Source organism: Ascaphus truei, chromosome 2, assembly GCF_040206685.1.
Source record: "Ascaphus truei isolate aAscTru1 chromosome 2, aAscTru1.hap1, whole genome shotgun sequence".
NCBI classification, from domain to species: domain Eukaryota; kingdom Metazoa; phylum Chordata; class Amphibia; order Anura; family Ascaphidae; genus Ascaphus; species Ascaphus truei.
Window position 1 is genome coordinate 58,340,703 of NC_134484.1, and position 18,412 is coordinate 58,359,114.

Genomic DNA, 18,412 nt, shown 5'->3' on the forward strand with positions numbered 1-18,412 from the left:
GCTACATTTGGAGGCGCTGCTGAGATCTTAGACCTGGGGTGCCCCCTCATTTTTTTTTGTCTCTATTGTGCAACCAACCCACATCATGTCGGTGCCCTCGGCGCTCGAGGTGCGCAAGTGGGCCCAACGGCGCGGGATTCCCTTGAACCGTGTTTTCGCGCTGGGCCATGTCCCCGCCACGATCTCGTTAGGCACAGTGACCGAGCAGGTCCGAAAGCTCCCGCTCCTGGACAATGCCCAAGTACAAGACCATTTCTATGACCACGACCAGACCTGGCGCCGGATCTTGTATGCCACTGAACAAGATATATGCCCCGAGGCCTTGCCCCGTATACTGCTGCTGCCCGAGGCCCCGGGGGTGCGCTGCCCCCTAGTCCAGGCGGACTCCCCTGCGCCCCTGGCCACGTCCACCCCCCGGAGAGAGTATACCCCCGCCGTTGGCGCCGCGACGGGAGGCCCCGACCACTCTCCTGACCGTGGCCTGCACCCTCGCTGGCCCGCAGCCCTGAGCCTAGGCTCCTCATCTACCCCGTCCGGCCTGCGGGCTGGCCTCAACCGACTTAGCCTATCAAGATTGGACGCTCACCCCGCCGTCGGGGATAGCTTACCGGGAGACACCTCTTTTCCCGCCCTAGCCGCCGCTATCCACAATACCACCCAGTCGCTCCAGTACAGGAAGTTAAAGGCCTTCTCCGGTGAGAAACCCACGCCCCAAGGGGAAGTAGGGATAGAGGACTGGTTGGATCATACCGAACAGGTATTGCCTGAATGGACCTGCACGGACGCGGTCCGCAGACAGCGCATCGTCGAGTGCTTACGGCCCCCCGCGTCCCACATGGTGCACTACTACCGCGATGACAACCCGGAAGCTGATGCAGCAGATCTCATCTACTGCCTAACCAAGGCGTATGGAGCTCCGGTGGACATGTACACTTTGATGTCAAAATTTCATGCGTTAGCCCAGAAGGAAGGGGAAATGGTATCCGATTTCTCAGGCGACTACACCTGGATCTCTGGAATATGGTGAGGAAAGGCGTGTTGCCAAGGAAAGAAGCCAACGGAATACGTACCACTCAGTTGCTGAGGGGCCTCCTACCCCTACACCCCATGTCGGTGCGGGTCAGTAGCTGCATAACGCCCGGACAAGCCCTGTCGTTTCACGACTTAATGGATCGGGTCCAAGCGCACGAGATGGTGTTGTTAGGGCGTGACTTAGCCACCGGGAAGAAGCCACCGCCCGGGGGTAAAGAAGCCAAGAAAGTGGACCCAAAGCCCGACGTGCCCGAACCTGGGGATCCCGATTCCGAGGATGTCCCTACCCCAGTGACACCCAGACCTCGTCCCCCGACTGGGCGAAGTCCCCCAACCAGGAGAGATGAGGCTTACCTCAGCCAAATGCAGTGTTACGCATGTGGAAAGATGGGACATTTACGGGCCCACTGCCCCACCTCGCGGAGGACGTCGTTCCGACCGGCGCAATCAATGCCGTGCCAACCCCTGGAGAATGAAAAGGCGTCACCGCCCTCTCAGAGCCCCCGAATTGGCCCCACCTCCATTGTTCGCGTAGTTATCGAAGGCATCTACGCCGCCGCATTGTTGGATACGGGTTCTCAAGTAACCATCGTATACCGGCCCTTCTACGACCAACATCTCCACCGACTACCGTTGTTATCTGCGGATGCCCTGCGACTACGGGGATTGAGTCATGAAGATTGCCCCATAGACGGAGTAGTAAAGGTGCAGTTAGATATTCTCCAGCTGAATACTGGTAAACATCACCCCATGGAAGTGGAGGCCTTAGTGTGCCCCGAACCTCAGGACCACCCCAGCGCCCCAATCATCTTGGGGACCAACGCTGACATTGTGCGCGCGGTGTTCCGACAGTTTTTGCAGGAAGCGGGAGAAGCCCCACTGCTGGCCTTAGCGGCCTGTCCCGCCCTCCAAGAGGTCTGCGGTAGAATTGCGGCTGAAGAAGAGTATGGCGTCCTTTACAGTCAAGAATGGGGACTGACTCAAATTCCCCCGGGGGAAGGACGAATGATGGTCGCCGCTTGCCACTACCCCCGACGACGGTTGGAGGATCAACTCTTCACCGTGGAAAGTGTGGCCCAGGACGAACAACGTTTGGGATACAAAGTACTAGCCTCTGTCAAGGAATGGCCCGGGAAGATTCCGAGGCGCACCTGGGTGTACGTGCAGAATATATCCCCGTACCCCATGACTATCGACAGGCGGCAGACGCTGGGAAGGATATACCCTGTAACTCCCGAGGAGAAGGTTTCGACAGGACCATCTAGGTGCCCACCTACTACCGTCGAGTCAGTGTTGGAATTTGACTTTGGCGACTCGCCACTCCCGGATGTATGGAGGAAGAGGCTGCAGAACGAGCTACACGACCGAAGGAGTGTGTTCTCCACTGGTGATATGGACGTGGGTTGCAGTCGCAGCACCCACCATACCATCCGAATGAGCGACGCTACCCCCTTCCGGGAGCGCTCCCGCCGGCTTGCCCCCAGGGATGTTGAGGAAGTGAGGAGATTACTCGCCGAGATGGAAACGGCTGGCATCGTGCAGGAATCTCGGAGCCCTTACGCCTCACCCATCGTGGTAGTCCGCAAGAAGAACGGGACGGACCGTCTATGTGTGGATTACAGAACTCTGAATACCCGTACTATCCCCGACCAGTATACACTGCCCCGAATCGAGGACCTCCTGAACGCTTTGACGGGAAGCAAATGGTTCAGTGTGCTCGACCTCAGGTCCGGATATTACCAAGTGCCCATGGGCCAGGAAGACCAAGAAAAAACGGCCTTCATCTGTCCATTAGGGTTTTACCAATTTACCCGCATGCCTCAAGGGATCTGCGGTGCCCCGGCCACGTTCCAGAGACTAATGGAAAAAACCCTCGGAGACCTTAACCCGCGAGAGTGCTTAGTGTATCTGGACGATATCATCGTGTTCGGGCGGACTCTAGAGGAGCACTCCGAGAGGCTGATGAAGGTCCTGGATAGGCTTCAGGGGGAGGGTCTCAAACTGTCCCTGGACAAATGCAAGTTCTGTCGATCCTCTGTGTCGTATGTGGGTCATATTTTGTCGGCTGAAGGAGTATCCACCGACCCAGGGAAGATAGAGGCGGTGGTGAATTGGCCTAGGCCTCTGAATGTCCAAGAGTTGCGGTCCTTCTTGGGATTTTGTGGCTACTATCGACGGTTCGTTGAGAGCTATTCCAGCAAGGCCAAGCGACTGAATGATCTTCTAAAAGTATACCCGGGAGAAACCGGGAGGAAAAGCATCACGGCACAGACGCCCTTTGGGGAGACCTGGACTCCAGAATGTGAACAGGCCTTCAAGAACTTAAAGGCCAGCCTCACTCAGGCTCCCGTCTTGGCCTATGCGGACCCAGAACGAGAATATGTCCTACATGTCGATGCTAGCCTTAGCGGATTAGGAGCGGTCTTGCATCAGAAGTATGAGACCGGGCTACGTCCGGTGGCCTATGCGAGCCGAAGCTTGACCCCTAGTGAACAGAATTACCCGGTCCATAAACTGGAATTTTTGGCGCTAAAATGGGCTGTAGTGGATAAGCTGCATGACTACCTATATGGGGTGCAGTTCGAAGTACGTACGGACAACAATCCCATGACCTATATAAATACGTCTGCCAAATTAGACACCACGGGACACCGTTGGTTAGCTGCTCTAGCCAACTACAGGTTCAACCTTAAATACAAACCCGGACCCACCAACATAGGTGCCGACGCCCTGTCTCGTCGACCGGGCCTTCAATCCACCCCTGATGAGGAAGTTTGGGAAGAGATACCGGGTCCCGGGATTCGTGCCCTCTGCTCCGTGGCTGCGGTTGTCGACGACCACGTAGCATTCTCGGAATTGCGGATTGTTGACTCGTTGGGATGTAATTCGCGGGCTATTCCTCTGGCCTATCAAGGTCGAGAAGGGATGAACATCACTGACGATAATATCATCTCGTGGAGGGACCTAGTGCATTATCAAACACAAGACCCCATAGTGGAGTTAGCCCGTCAAGCGGTACAACAAGATAACCCTTCTATACTGAAGCGAGCCCCCAAAGACTTGGTGAAACTCCTGCTAAATGAGTTTGGGAAGTTTGAAATGGACAATTGTTTGTTATATCGGGTGATATCCTATCATAACCATCCCGATCGGCGTCAGTTGTTTTTGCCGGAACGTTTGGGAACCCTAGTCCTCAGGGCCCTTCACGATGACCATGGTCACCTGGGCATTGACAAGACATTTGGGCTACTACAGGATAGGTTCTATTGGCCGAGAATGAGGGAGTCCGTGGAGCAACATTGTCGGAGGTGTAATCGCTGTTTACAACGAAAGACACTGCCCACCAGGGCGGCTCCTATGGCACACTTGAAAAGCTCGGGTCCAATGGATTTGGTGTGTATGGATTTTCTCTGTATCGAGCCCGACAGTCGGGGAGTTAGTAATGTTCTTGTGATCACTGACCACTACACTAGGTACGCCCAAGCGTTCCCTACGAAAGACCAGAAGGCCGTAACGGTGGCCCGAGTACTATGGGAGAAATATTTCATTCACTATGGATTACCAAATCGTCTTCACTCCGATCAGGGCAGGGACTTTGAGAGTACACTGATACGGGAGTTGCTCACCCTACTGAACATTGCCAAGTCGCGTACTACTCCGTACCACCCCGAAGGGGATGCTCTGCCTGAACGGTTGAATCGCACTTTGTTAGATATGTTAGGAACCTTGACGAGCCCGAAAAAGACGGAGTGGAGTAAACACGTCGAGGCATTGGTACATGCGTATAATTGTACCCGACATGAGTCCACCGGGTATACCCCGTATTTCTTGATGTTCGGAAGAGAAGCCCGTTTACCGGTGGATGTGCGCCTGCGGATATCTACCGATGGGGTATCCAATAGGACGCACTTTCGATATGTCCAGCGGCTAAGGGACAGTTTACAGCTGGCCTATAAATTGGCTGAACGGACGACTGCGCAATTGAATGCGGGAAATAAAAGGCGCTACGATCACAAAGTACGTCACAAGGAAATTCACCCCGGAGATGCGGTCCTCTTACGCAACTTAGGTGTTCCTGGGAAGCATAAATTGGCCGACCGGTGGCGGGAGGGTGTGTATGAGGTGGAGTCACAGATGCCTGGTCTTCCTGTGTACCGAATCAAGGATTCTGAAGGCCGCGTAAAAGTGTGGCATAGGAATCATCTGCTTCCCATACCTCAAGTAGGGACGGACGAATTGGAAGTCCCAGCCACGCCCATAGATGGAGGAGTTGAACACACAGAGGATGGCCCAGAGACTGTAAAAATTGCCACCTCTGAGGATCCAATGGAAGGAACCTCTCAAAGGGGCCTTCCGGCCGTGGAGGCATCTCCCGAAGGATCCATGGGTTAAACAGCCTCTTGGCCCGAACATTGATCATTTGACTCCCGCGAGTCAGCCTCTAGACCCACAAAGCCCATGTTTCACACCCCAAAGAGACTGTACTAATGCTGAATACCCCTCAAGGGTAGAGATGGAAGTACCAGTTGAGACTGGACACTCTGCAGAGGAAGCAGAGGAGAATCAACCCCGGCGAAGTCAAAGAAACAGTCAGCCTCCCATGCGAATGGCATATGATCAATTTGGGGCACCCCATTATGAGGCTCAGCAGTGGGCTCGGCATAGGATGCAAGCTATGATGGTACTGTTTAATGAAATGTGTAACCTAATCTAGGAGTGAGAGGGTTGTGTAAATAGATATATATATGTGGGTTAGGTAGTCCAGCGGGGACGTTGGATTCTGGAGAGGGGAGAATGTAAGGATGTGCATATATATAAAGGTTCCGCGCTGTCAATCACATAGGCAGCGCCATATTGTCCCTGTTTTGCCAGCAAGGTCACTGCGTACAAGTTGGGCTGCGCATGCGCGAGAGAAGCGCGCGAAGGGTAACCAATCTGTAGAGACTTGGGGGAGGTTTGAACTCTGAACTCCGAACTGTGAGAGGGTCAGCTGAGGCTGAGGACCAATCGGATGCGAGACTTTGTATAGAGTAACCGGATGCGTGTGGGCGGTGGGTCAGAGCAGAGAGGGAGGTGAAGGAGGAGGTTGGCGGAACCTCAAGAGCGAGAGCGGAGGGTCAGTGACCCGCCTGCTTAGGTAAAGGTATTTCCCCAGTCCGAGGAGTGTTCCCCTGTCATCGTAGGGTGCTGCTTTTGTAAGGACGGCCATAGTTGTCAGGGACGTTTCCCTTTAGTGAGGTGTAGCTACGGAGCTGCGGAGCTGCGGCCGCCATCTTGGATTGAATAACTGACGGGGCTGCAGAAAGGAGAGACGGCGCAAGGCTGGACCAACACAAGGACCCGGTGTGGAGTGTCAAGGTCATCGTAGTGACCGGAAGGTATCATTGTCTACAAAGTGCACCTACACTGGTCACCAGGCGCTGATCCCGCCTCCCACTAACTAATTGGGCTCCCTGAGTGAATTCATATGGTACCATACCTATACTGGTTATAAGACATACTCCTAGGGAGAGTGGCAGAGCCACCTATGTACAGGACATTATCCCTAATAAGGTGTGGCCGAGCCACGGTGTGTGTGTGTGTGTAATGTTAGATGATGATGCTGCAGATCATTTGTTCTTTATGCATGATATATAAAAGGTTGCCGTTGCATACTGCTGTTGTTATGTTCTTGCTCAGGGTATAATCTCTATCATGGGGATCCTGGGCAAGTGGAGGCGCTGCACCGCGATTAATAAAGGTATGACCCCAGGCTCCCAAATAGCGGAAGCTCAGAGCTCCTGAAGCCACAGGTACATGCACCACCGTAGTTCCTTAGTGCATGCAGTCACAAAAAGGGCTACATCTGCATCATAACTTCATAACTCCACAAAACTCCAACCGAAACCTAACATTAAAATAAATATATCTTGAGTTTTGGCAGTTACCTATTACCCCATGCTGTTAATGAGGTGCCATGGAGTTAAGTTCCCATTATGTATATTATCATATCACGCTGTAGTTATTTTCCATCAAGGAGAGATTCGAAGTGGCTGTTGAAGTGTTGAATTATTTTTCAGTCCCGAACTAGGTTGACCATTAACATTTTCAGACATCACATGTTTCTGATTAGAGCAAGAAGCAACATTATTGGCCCAGATGCACAAAGCTCCATTGAATAGGTAACAGACATTATTTTCCATGAGTTTAATGGGTACCCACTAAGCTAATGATATGCAAAAATTGTGTCTATCACCAAAAGCAGTATCGTAGTGATAAATGCATTAGCGGGTACATTAATAGTGCTGAGAAACAGTAAGCAACACAATGCTCATGCGCATTGGGAAAAATGTAACCTGCGTTCCAATTAACGTACTTGTTCCAGCCGCGTTACATGTGCGTTACCTAAACATAATGCACATTTGCACGCTAATATTAAAAGAAATACACAGCACATACAGTAGGCATGTTTGTATATTTTATATTAATTAAAGAATGCTTTAGGCAATGTTAGGAACAGAAAACATTCACCTGTGAGCATGTGCATCACTTATATCTAAGAATATATTAGACTAACAGTATTTTTATTAGTGTAACATTGATAATTCTTCATAGGCAATATATTATCCAATGTTCTTAGAAATAACATAAGGATAATCATGGTCTGGCTGTGATTAATGGCAGGATAGGTGTGCCCTATTTATCATAACGTTTTGTCCATGCGCTAACCTTAATGGAGTTTAGTGGGTTTCTGATGTTGGCCTAACAGGTCGTTAGCTTCTTATTTGCATATGTGTTACCCTAACGTCCGTAGAAACGTATTGATACTTTACTTCAGTGGTTAACTAGAGGTTATCATAATGTTATTCTCTTTAGTGAATAGGCATTAGGATTAATGGAACGTTTATTTTGGTTAAAGTTTCGTTAAATAGGCTAACGGAGCTATGTGCATCGGGCCAATTGTTTTTAAATCTTTAGAACATTTTAATTCAAATTAACTCTCATAGCTTCTATATATAGCCTTTTATTTGAAGGGAACCTTGTAATCTTATGCAATGTATGTTCTTGGAATGTTGGTGTACTTTTTATGCCCAGCGATATCATAATCAAGACTGAAATGTTTGCTAGATTCTGCTGTATTGTTTTTTGTGTATGTGTATGAGATGAAAGAAACAGACAGCTAATTTTCTTAATACACTTTTAAGTCTCCATTTAAATGTTTACTTGCCCCAGTCTGATTTCTGATTCACAAACCACAACGATGATATAACCATGGCATTCCACTTGCCATCCACGAGATTTCATGCATTAGGCTGGCTTACGTTCATCAACGAAGCCATTTTGTCTGTGAAAAGATGTGTCCTGGCACATACTGTAAATACAGTGTATGCGTCTGCGTTTAAGTGGGTTTAAATGCTCTGTCTTATGAATAAAACATGCATATCATATTTAATTTGAAAGAGCATAAGGAACGTAATAGAACAATTCTCATAAATGCAGTAAGGTTTTATTTTTTATTTCATTTCACTACTACTGTAGCTCACACTAATTTACATTGTGAATACATTAACCATGTCTACATCACCAAATAGTGCTTTACAGGCATACCCCTCATTAACGTACGCAATTTGACTGGAGCATGTATGTAAAGTGAAAATGTACTTAAAGTGAAGCACTCCCTTTTCCCCACTTATCGATGCATGTACTGTACTGCAATCGTCATATATGTGCATAACTGAGGTAAATAACGCATTTGTAACAGGCTCTATAGTCTCCCCACTTGCGCACTGCTTCGGTACAGGTAGGGAGCCAGTATTGCTGTTCAGGACGTGCTGACAGGCGCATGCACGAGCTGCTGTTTTCCTATTAAGCGACATGTACTTACTCGCGAGTGTACTTAAAGTGAGTGTCCTTAAACCGGGGTATGCCTGTACTAACAAAGCTAATATTTGCATCTGAAAAAATAAAGTAAGAATGTATCCTTTATTGTTATTCAAAGCATTATTATATCTGCTTAGCTTATTTTTTTTTTTTTTAATGTTCAAAAACACATTGGTACAATTATGCAAAACAATAACTTTAAAAGCTGTGAAAAAACGCATCCTATATAAAGTATCTTCATCGTAAGTGCAAGTTTAATGTCAGGGTAAGAGTGTTAAAAGAATTAGAATTACAGTTTGACAAAATTATAATAGCGGTTCAAATTGCTAGGAAAAGACAATAAAACAATAACAAAATTCAGCAAGGTACAGTACGTAGATATTTACATACAGCTGTAAATTGTACTATAAAGCAACATTGTAGCTTCCATCAGTATAATGCAATATTTTAGCTTAGTAAAAATAAGCATGTTGCATTATGGGATGTGTAATTCTAATCCACTTCTAGGTACCCAGAGTTTCTTCTCTTTAAAGTAATATACATAAAGTGCATCTAACGTAATATACATAAAGTGCATCTAACGTAATATACATAAAGTGCATCTAACGTAATATACATAAAGTGCATCTAAAGTAATATACATAAAGTGCATCTAACAAGTAGCCGAGAGTCATCAAAGCACGATCTGTGCTATCGCGGCCCGGATCCGTGATATCTACCATTGACTTTAATGGCAGGTACCACGATTTGGAAGCAATAGCGCAGATCGTGCTTTGATGGGAAAGCATTTTGCACCTTATATCCTATTTGTTTCAATGCATTGTAAGGTGCCCCCCCCAAAAAAAATAATTGAAGTAAATGTTTTTGGGACAGATGGCAGTGCAAGCTGACTTTTCAGAGTATACAATACAGTAGTGAATTAACACTATTGTAAATATGGCCCAGAGTCTTGCAAGGTATGTCTTGTACACTAAGAGATCAGTCTGCTATGCAACCAATTATAGCAATTGAAAAATAACTACAGTAGCACAATCTATACCCTATAACCATGCTGACGCACCTCTAGAGGTAAAACACATGACTACACACACACATATACACAACCATAAAGAGATGGGTTCAGAAACCTCAAACATTGAAGACGCTCAAAGATACAGTATGTGAAAAAATATTTATTCATTTATCAGATAAAGCAACAAACACAAAAATAAGTAAAAACAGTTACAAATACAGTTTATACAAGACACAAAACACAAATAATTAGCCCCAAAGTATACAACTATTCTAAGAAAATCTAATTTATAATAATCTTTACCAGAGAGCAATTGCTCAGGAGGATAAGTCACATACACTCCCTCAAGAGGTATATACCAGAGAACCTGGGTACTCCATAATGAATATGAAACAATAAATATTGTACAGTATACACATCTACTATAAGAAACATGAATATCACACAGCACATGACAAATAAATGGGTTAAAAGGCACAGGTCCCAAAAATTCACAGGTATCAACGTATCATAATAAACCTTGCAAAAAATAAGGATGGAAATGATACCAAACGTCAATGTCTGAGATCAAAAGAAGCAAGTAATAGCACCAGGAGTCACATCACATGCCAAGCTCTCTAATGTAGTGGGGGGAGGGTGGGTGATCAAACCAATGTGCGTTTTGCTCGTTGCTCCACCAGGGGCATTTGGTATCATTCCCATACTTATTTTTTCAAGGACTACTATGATACAGTGATACCGTGCCTGTGAATTTTTGAAGCCGTTGCCTTTGAATCCATTTACAGAATATGTCGTGCTGAGTGATATTAAGGTTTCTTATATTATACAGTATGTATATACAGTAGAATACGTATTGTTTTAATATTTATCATTGCATACCCGGGTACTTTGGTATATATATCTTGATATATCTTGGTATATATCTATATAACTTTCTCTCGAGCTATAGCTCTCTGGTATAAGTTATTAAGTATTATTTAGATTTTCTTAGATGAGTGATCTAATATGGAGTTAATTCATTTTGTTTTATGCCTTGTATATATTTTAACTGATTTTACTTATTTTTGTGTTAGTCATTGTATACAATAAATTCTTTATTCTTATATATTTATATATATTTTTGCGTGCATCTTTGAGTGCCCTCGGTTATGTATGTTTCTGGACTCATCACTTTTATGGTTGACCATATGTGTAGTCAAGGTTTGCCTTCTTCATCTGTATGGTGCTCATTTAAGCTCCACTGTAAGACGGAGTTCGAGTCGTTATCCAGAGTAGGGGTTTCTTTAGGGGAATTTGAGACATTAAGCATTGTCATTCACTGGCAAATGTTAATGTAGCATGTTGCAAGATCAGTAGTCAATTTGCAAAGTTATCCAAATACAGCTAAACCCCGTTATAGCGCGATCCGTTACAACGCGAATCCGCTTATAACGCGATGCAAGCGTGGCTCCCAATTTTCGTATTTATGAATACTTTACAACACGATTATTGGTATCTTAAATACTTTATTGTACATTGCATACAATTGCACATTATTTCTAACGCGATCCGCTTATAACGCGATGTGATTCTTTGGACCCCAAGCACAGCGTTATAAGGGGGTTGAGCTGTATACCTAAAACACTATATACATTAAAAGGCATATAGTCAAGGAGAGTTTTGTAAACTTTTACAAGCAATTTTGGACAAAAAGCATAACAATAAGCTATAATACTAAGACTAATGCCCTAAAAATAATCCTGTGATACCAATATCTATTGTATTTGTGGTTTGCAAAAAAAGTGAATCCAATTGCAAAAGTAACCAGGACAAACATATACATCACCTTATTCAGTACTGTGTTATATACTGTAGATGCATGTTAATTGTGAGAGGGAGGGAAATGCTGTTTTAACTACAGTTCTTTAAAATATTTGCTTATTGTTGCTTGATTCCCAAAATATACAATTTCATCATTACAAATAATGAATACCATATATTCTTTTTTTCTTTAAAGTAGAGACATTGATGATTGAAATAATTGCATATTACTTTAACTACATATAGCCCTGGTAGGTTTGGGCTATTATTCTGTCCTCCTTCTGTGCAATAATCCCTGGTAAGGGCAGGTTTACCAGGAGTTAAGATGGGTTCTTCCCACTCACTGCAGATCAGTGAGGCAGAGAAAGCAGTGCAGTCAGGCCTGTGTCCAATAAGGGACAGGGGCGGGCTCTTGTTGTATCTGTCTTAATGATCTGCATTTCCTGTATTGAGTCAGTTGCTCCTACCCTGAGAGGAGCTGAGTCTTACCTAACCGAGCTGTCAGGGACCTGGCAGACTTGAGGCCCTCCCCCTGGGAGAGGCTGGTAGACTGTTCCCACTACTCTGATAGGGGGTAGTGGAAGAGCTAGGCCTGCTTCCAGGGCCCTGACTGGGAGTGAAAGGCCAGGGTCATTCTGAGAAGTACTGCTGTGTTACTGTGTTCCGTACTACTCTGTATGCTGTTCCAGTGAATGCTGTTGGTGCAATAAAGTGTTCCTGATTTATAAAGAAGCGGTTGTGAGACTGGAATCTCTCATCCCTGAGTGGGACGTTCTATTCCAGGGATTCCACCCCATATCCTGGGGCCTGCAATAGATGGAGGCACTGTCACCGTGAGTACGTACTGGGTATGTCCCCAGAAGCCTGTCCTGACCTTCCCCATAATACCATCAAGCGGGAGACTCAGGAGTCCTGTAAGCCAGCAGGTGCGCCACACTATTATGCCTTGTAACCAAAGTAGCATTTCCCCTAGGAGACCCTATTTGCGATTGGGTGGGGGAATACCCGTTACAATTGGAGGCACTGCTGAGATAATCAGGACAGGCTTTCAGCGACGCAAAACAGAAAGATTGAAAGTATGCTTCCAGAACAAGTGCTGCTGAAAGGGGGAAGTCTAGGGGTAGTCAGGAGAACGACAAACCTCGCAAAGAACGCCCTAGACTGCCCTAAAGGGTGAATAGGTCTGGAGACAAGGCTATTGCTGTTCTAGTCAAACCTGAGGCGGGTAGTCAGGATGCCTAGGGGGTGGCCTGGTTAACGCAGTTAAGAGGGACCCCTGGATAGGATCCACGATACTGGCAGCCAAGAGGGGGAGACACAAGTACTGCACAGGGAAGAGCCCAGAGTACTACTAGCCAGTAGCCAGACTATGAACAGCAGAGCACATGTATGGACTGTCATCGTGTGCAGTATACAAAGAAAGAGTTTTGCCTAGCCTGGGGTATGCTGATTTTACCACTTGCCAGAAGCTACATGTATTGCAGTATTCACAAGAGAGCGAGTTCCCTGCCAAGCAGTGAGGGTTGCACTACAGTGAAAATTGTGGGTTCACCTAAGATGGCGGCTGCTATATGCGATAGTGCACCGCGCGTTGCGAAGAAGCTAAAATGGTGGTTCCCGCCGAGTCTGGATGGCGCACGTGCTGCGTGCAAAAAGACTGTGAGCAGAGTAATTGCAGAGATTTGGCCGGGTCTGGCGCGAAAGCTAGAGCCCCGCCTATGTGCAGGAAGTGGCACAAAAGCAGGAGCCGCGGCCCCCTGCCCAGTGACTGGCTCAGCGAAGAGTCTACATCATGAGGTAACACCCAGTGACCCTCCTCTAATCTCCACCAGAGGGAGGGGTCACAGTGAAAGCCAGAGTCATGCCTTACTACCGAGTGCCCCTCCTCTAATCTCCACCAGAGGGAGGGGGCACAATGAGAGACAATCCCAGAGCTTTACCCAAACTGAAGGAGGAGCTGGATGCGAGCTTCCGCAACCTCAGACTGATGGAACATGGCGGGCCAGAGGAGTGAGTTACCCCTTTCTTTTGTGCCCGTGTATACATAAAGTAAGAGAAGGCGATATGGACTTTGCCTATTACTCGCTGCCAGAAGGTTTCCTGGATGTACTCACTGATGGGATCACAAGCTTGCGGTGTTTGGGCCCTGACTGTGTATGCCTGGGAGAAGACCTTGTTTGGGGGGCTATTTTCTTTGTGAATGGGGCAAGCCATCTTGTGTCTAGCCCGCTAATGTCTACCATTGGGGTGTACCAAGCCCCGATGGCTGAGACAAGGCCCGAGCCAGTTCCAGAGACCGCAACCCAAATGCTACCAGGTGAGGTGATCGAACCTGACGAGGCCAGAGACGGTCCTCTGGTGTCAGCAAAGCCTGATGACCCAGCAGTTATGCTATGCAATGTGGGCCATGTCGATGCTACCTATGTGGAGGGCTCGTGCGCCCTAACAAACGTTCCAGGGGGTCCGTGCACCCCGGTTCCAGAGGCGGAACTCACGATGGTGGAACCCACGGAAGAGACTGTGACTGCCCAGGGAGGATGGGGATCGCTATCGCTGGTGGTGCAGAAGCGGGACCGCTTCGTGCCGATTGCCGCTAGTGACGGCGACGGGCCCCAATGTTATTCCCCTGCGGAGATGTCCCTACCTGCCTCGTTGGCCGACGAGTGTGATAGCAGTTCAGCGGGGGTGATGCGCCTACCGGCGGACCCCTACAGCGGTGCTGCAAGAAGAGAGACACTTATCTGTGATGTGGAGCAGGCTCCGATGGAGGAGGCCTTAGAAGAGGCCCCGACCAAGGCTGCGTTGGAGGAGTCCGGAGACGAGGCCCATCCTAGTGCCTACTTCCGCATGAAGGACATCGTTGACCTCCCGGTACCCCGTCCTGCGGATGGCGTACTTCCTGTGCGGGACCTGACACAAGATGAGGCGACCTCGCGAGAGGATGACGTCACTTACAAGGTGACCTCCGGAGCGGGCTGGGACTGTGCTGCGACCGCTCCGGTGAGTAGCGCCCTCTCCAGGCGAGAAATGGACCACTACATTTACAGGGTGGTAGACCGAGGGAAACGCTGGCCTGTCATGGCTGCGTCCAAGCAGTCAACGTCCCCTGCGGTAGGCCGTGGCCTAGCTGAAGCCAAGGACTTTTCCCCGGACACTGTTGCTTCCTATGCCCCAGTCTCTGGCCCCATTACCCCTGCCATTGCCCCTGTCCCTGTCCCATCTGGTTCGGATTTCAGATACAGTCACCACGGGTCACTGGGTGAACATGGGGTCCCCAAGCCATGATTACAAGGACTGGGTGGGTTTTGTTCAGGACTCTGGGGATTTGGGTAATGATGTTGTGCCTTACATCTCCAGGATATGCCTTGAGAAAGTGTATGGACATGATCCTCTCCGACCATTAGCACCCATGTCTAAATTATGGGATGATTGTAGGTGTCCAGTATGCCACCCAGAGTGTTATGGTACTTCTGATCTAAACCCAGTGGACCATGCTGTGTGCAGGCCACCCAAAAAGGGTATAAATAGGGTAGTAAAGGAACCTGACCCCAGGCATTACTGTTAGTAGCGGATTCCCCACGTTGGGAGTAATCCTAGTTATTTTGTATCACCACCAGAGGAGGGTGTATAACCTGCAAATGTAATAACACTGTATTATGGTGAATAATATGTCATGTTATTTTGTTTTGTATAGGTTGTTCACCTGCAGGATGGACCCACAAATTTAGGTCCAAGTGGGGACCATTGGATTCCCCCAGAAGGAGAGTATAGCCCTGGTAGGTTTGGGCTATTATTCTGTCCTCCTTCTGTGCAATAATCCCTGGTAATGGCAAGTTTACCAGGAGTTAAGATGGGTTCTTCCCACTCACTGCAGATCAGTGAGGCAGAGAAAGCAGTGCAGTCAGGCCTGTGTCCAATAAGGGACAGGGGCGGGCTCTTGTTGTATCTGTCTTAATGATCTGCATTTCCTGTATTGAGTCAGTTGCTCCTACCCTGAGAGGAGCTGAGTCTTACCTAACCGAGCTGTCAGGGACCTGGCAGACTTGAGGCCCTCCCCCTGGGAGAGGCTGGTAGACTGTTCCCACTACTCTGATAGGGGGTAGTGGAAGAGCTAGGCCTGCTTCCAGGGCCCTGACTGGGAGTGAAAGGCCAGGGTCATTCTGAGAAGTACTGCTGTGTTACTGTGTTCCGTACTGCTGTGTATGCTGTTCCAGTGAATGCTGTTGGTGCAATAAAGTGTTCCTGATTTATAAAGAAGCGGTTGTGAGACTGGAATCTCTCATCCCTGAGTGGGACGTTCTATTCCAGGGATTCCTGGGGCCTGCAATAGATGGAGGCACTGTCACCGTGAGTACGTACTGGGTATGTCCCCAGAAGCCTGTCCTGACCTTCCCCATAATACCATCAAGCGGGAGACTCAGGAGTCCTGTAAGCCAGCAGGTGCGCCACACTATTATGCCTTGTAACCAAAGTAGCATTTCCCCTAGGAGACCTATTTGCGATTGGTTGGGGGAATACCCGTTACATACAGATAAACTAACTGAGATAAATGTAATAAGCATGGAACATTTGTGCCACAAAATGATCCACAAATTAAATTTCTGATTATTATATGGCCTTAATATCTTTGCTTTTTTTTCAAGATGTTTGTTAATTTCAGATAAATCTACAGCACAGTTTGTTTTTGGTATTTTTCGAGTGTTCGATGTTTATCTCCGAATACAGTTCTACAGTTATACTGGCAGATATCCAGGGATACAGATACAAATATAACTGTATGGTGCACTACGTTTTTCTATATGAGCAACATTTTGCATAATCATTTGTCTCCACTTCCTATTACAGTCCAGAATGTTTTTTTGCAGACTTTAAGAGGTGAAGAGTTGATTCATTTTGTAATCCATAATTGTGATTCTCAGTGATTAACAATAATCTATATAAATATTGGACTGGCTATACTGTTAGTTGCTCCGTACATTTTAAAATATTTGATGAAACTTTATGGCTATAATTGAAAACAAGTGTTAAAATATTTGGATCAACAGACAATTCCCCCTGATGTGTAAAAGGACCTTTGTGGTTTAAATATAGTTATTTTATGTATGGGTTCATGCGATATGAAGGCTATCTTTCTTACAAATGAAAGATTAGGAATAATCAGTTCAACACGCGTTATATATTTCTAAATGTTGCACTTTTACATGACCTCTATATAATATTTTTAGCTACAGCAGTGGTTTTGAACGTTTGTACAACCTTGGAGTTGTCAGGGGTTCCATGAAAAAAATAATGTTATTTACTGATGTTTTACATGCCATCCTTTCTTTACTCTATTTTTTCATGTAATAATTCAGAAGGGTTATTGATAGTTACATTAAATAGTCTTGTTCATATATAATATATGTAGCCCTCCATAAACAGCACCGGCTATACCTATCTCCTTCCTACTATGGTAAGTCCTGTTAAGGGCAGGCACCAGTAGTGATCATGGGTTTCCCCCGTTTCAAGCCCTGACTTGATTGATGGAGGTAGGCCCCCTGACGCTGTGTGCAGGCAGAGATACAGGGGAGGGGTCTGCTGACATCATGATAGGCGCGGCTGTCTCTATTTAGTGGGCTGCTCCTGTGAGTATGTGTGAGTTTGAGGTGTGCTGAAGCAGAGTCTGGAGGGAGAGAGCTGAAGCAGAGTCTGAGCTTTGAGCATGCCAGTGAGAGAAGAGGAGTGACTCCGTCACCTTGAGTAGAGCTGATAGCACTATAGATCCGGTGGACCAATGCCCCTCACCCCAATGCTGGGGTGATGAGGAGAATCCATCCCCCACCCAGAGGATACCCTCTGAGGTGGGCAGTGGGGTATTGACGCCCCAGCTCAGACCATCCCGCGGAGGATAAACTTGTAGGGAAGGAGAGGAGGAAAGACCTGTACAGGGCGGAGGGTCGAGTGATAAGCGGGACATTGCTGTTGTTATTGTTGCTTCTTGCCGCCACTTATGCCGGAGGCGCTGATCCGACAAATAAAAAGAGACAATACTTTTATATCAAAGACTGTTGTGTGATTCTGGAGTATCCACCCTGGGACCAGGGTTCACTCTTCTATACAGGTCCTATCCCACATCCCTGTGAGTATAGTGCTGAGGAACGTAGGGTGCAATTGCACACCGGGGGTAGTCAGGGGAGCGTGGATCGCTGCTCTCGCATAGTACGCCCTGGGCACCCTAAGCGGGTGGCGTAGGGGGTTGCATAGCTATAGCTGCCCGAGTCCCTTGAGGCAGATAGTGTGAGGCAACTGGGGGGGTCAGCCTGCTAACAAGTCCACGGACCATGGCCCAGGGCCCACGCTATGAGTGGCCAAAAGTGGGAGACGCCCGTACCTAGGGAGATGCCCGGTACACTAGCTAGCACCCACAGAATGCACCACAGAGCACTTGATGGAACGAACATCGAGCACAGTACACACACAGAAGGAGTTCTGCTGAGCCTGGGGTATGCCACCTCATATTAGTGGGTATCACAGTAAGCATGAAGAGTGAAGTAGGAAGTGTCCAGGAGATTAGTTCGGGTCTAGGAGCAGATCGCACCCTAGAAACCGAGTGTAGTACACGATTACATGTGGTGGATACCTCGAAGATGGCTGCCTGTCCCCACATGTGCTCCGCGGAGCAAAGGACAATTTAAAATGGCAACAACCACGCCATCAGCGGCCCAACAG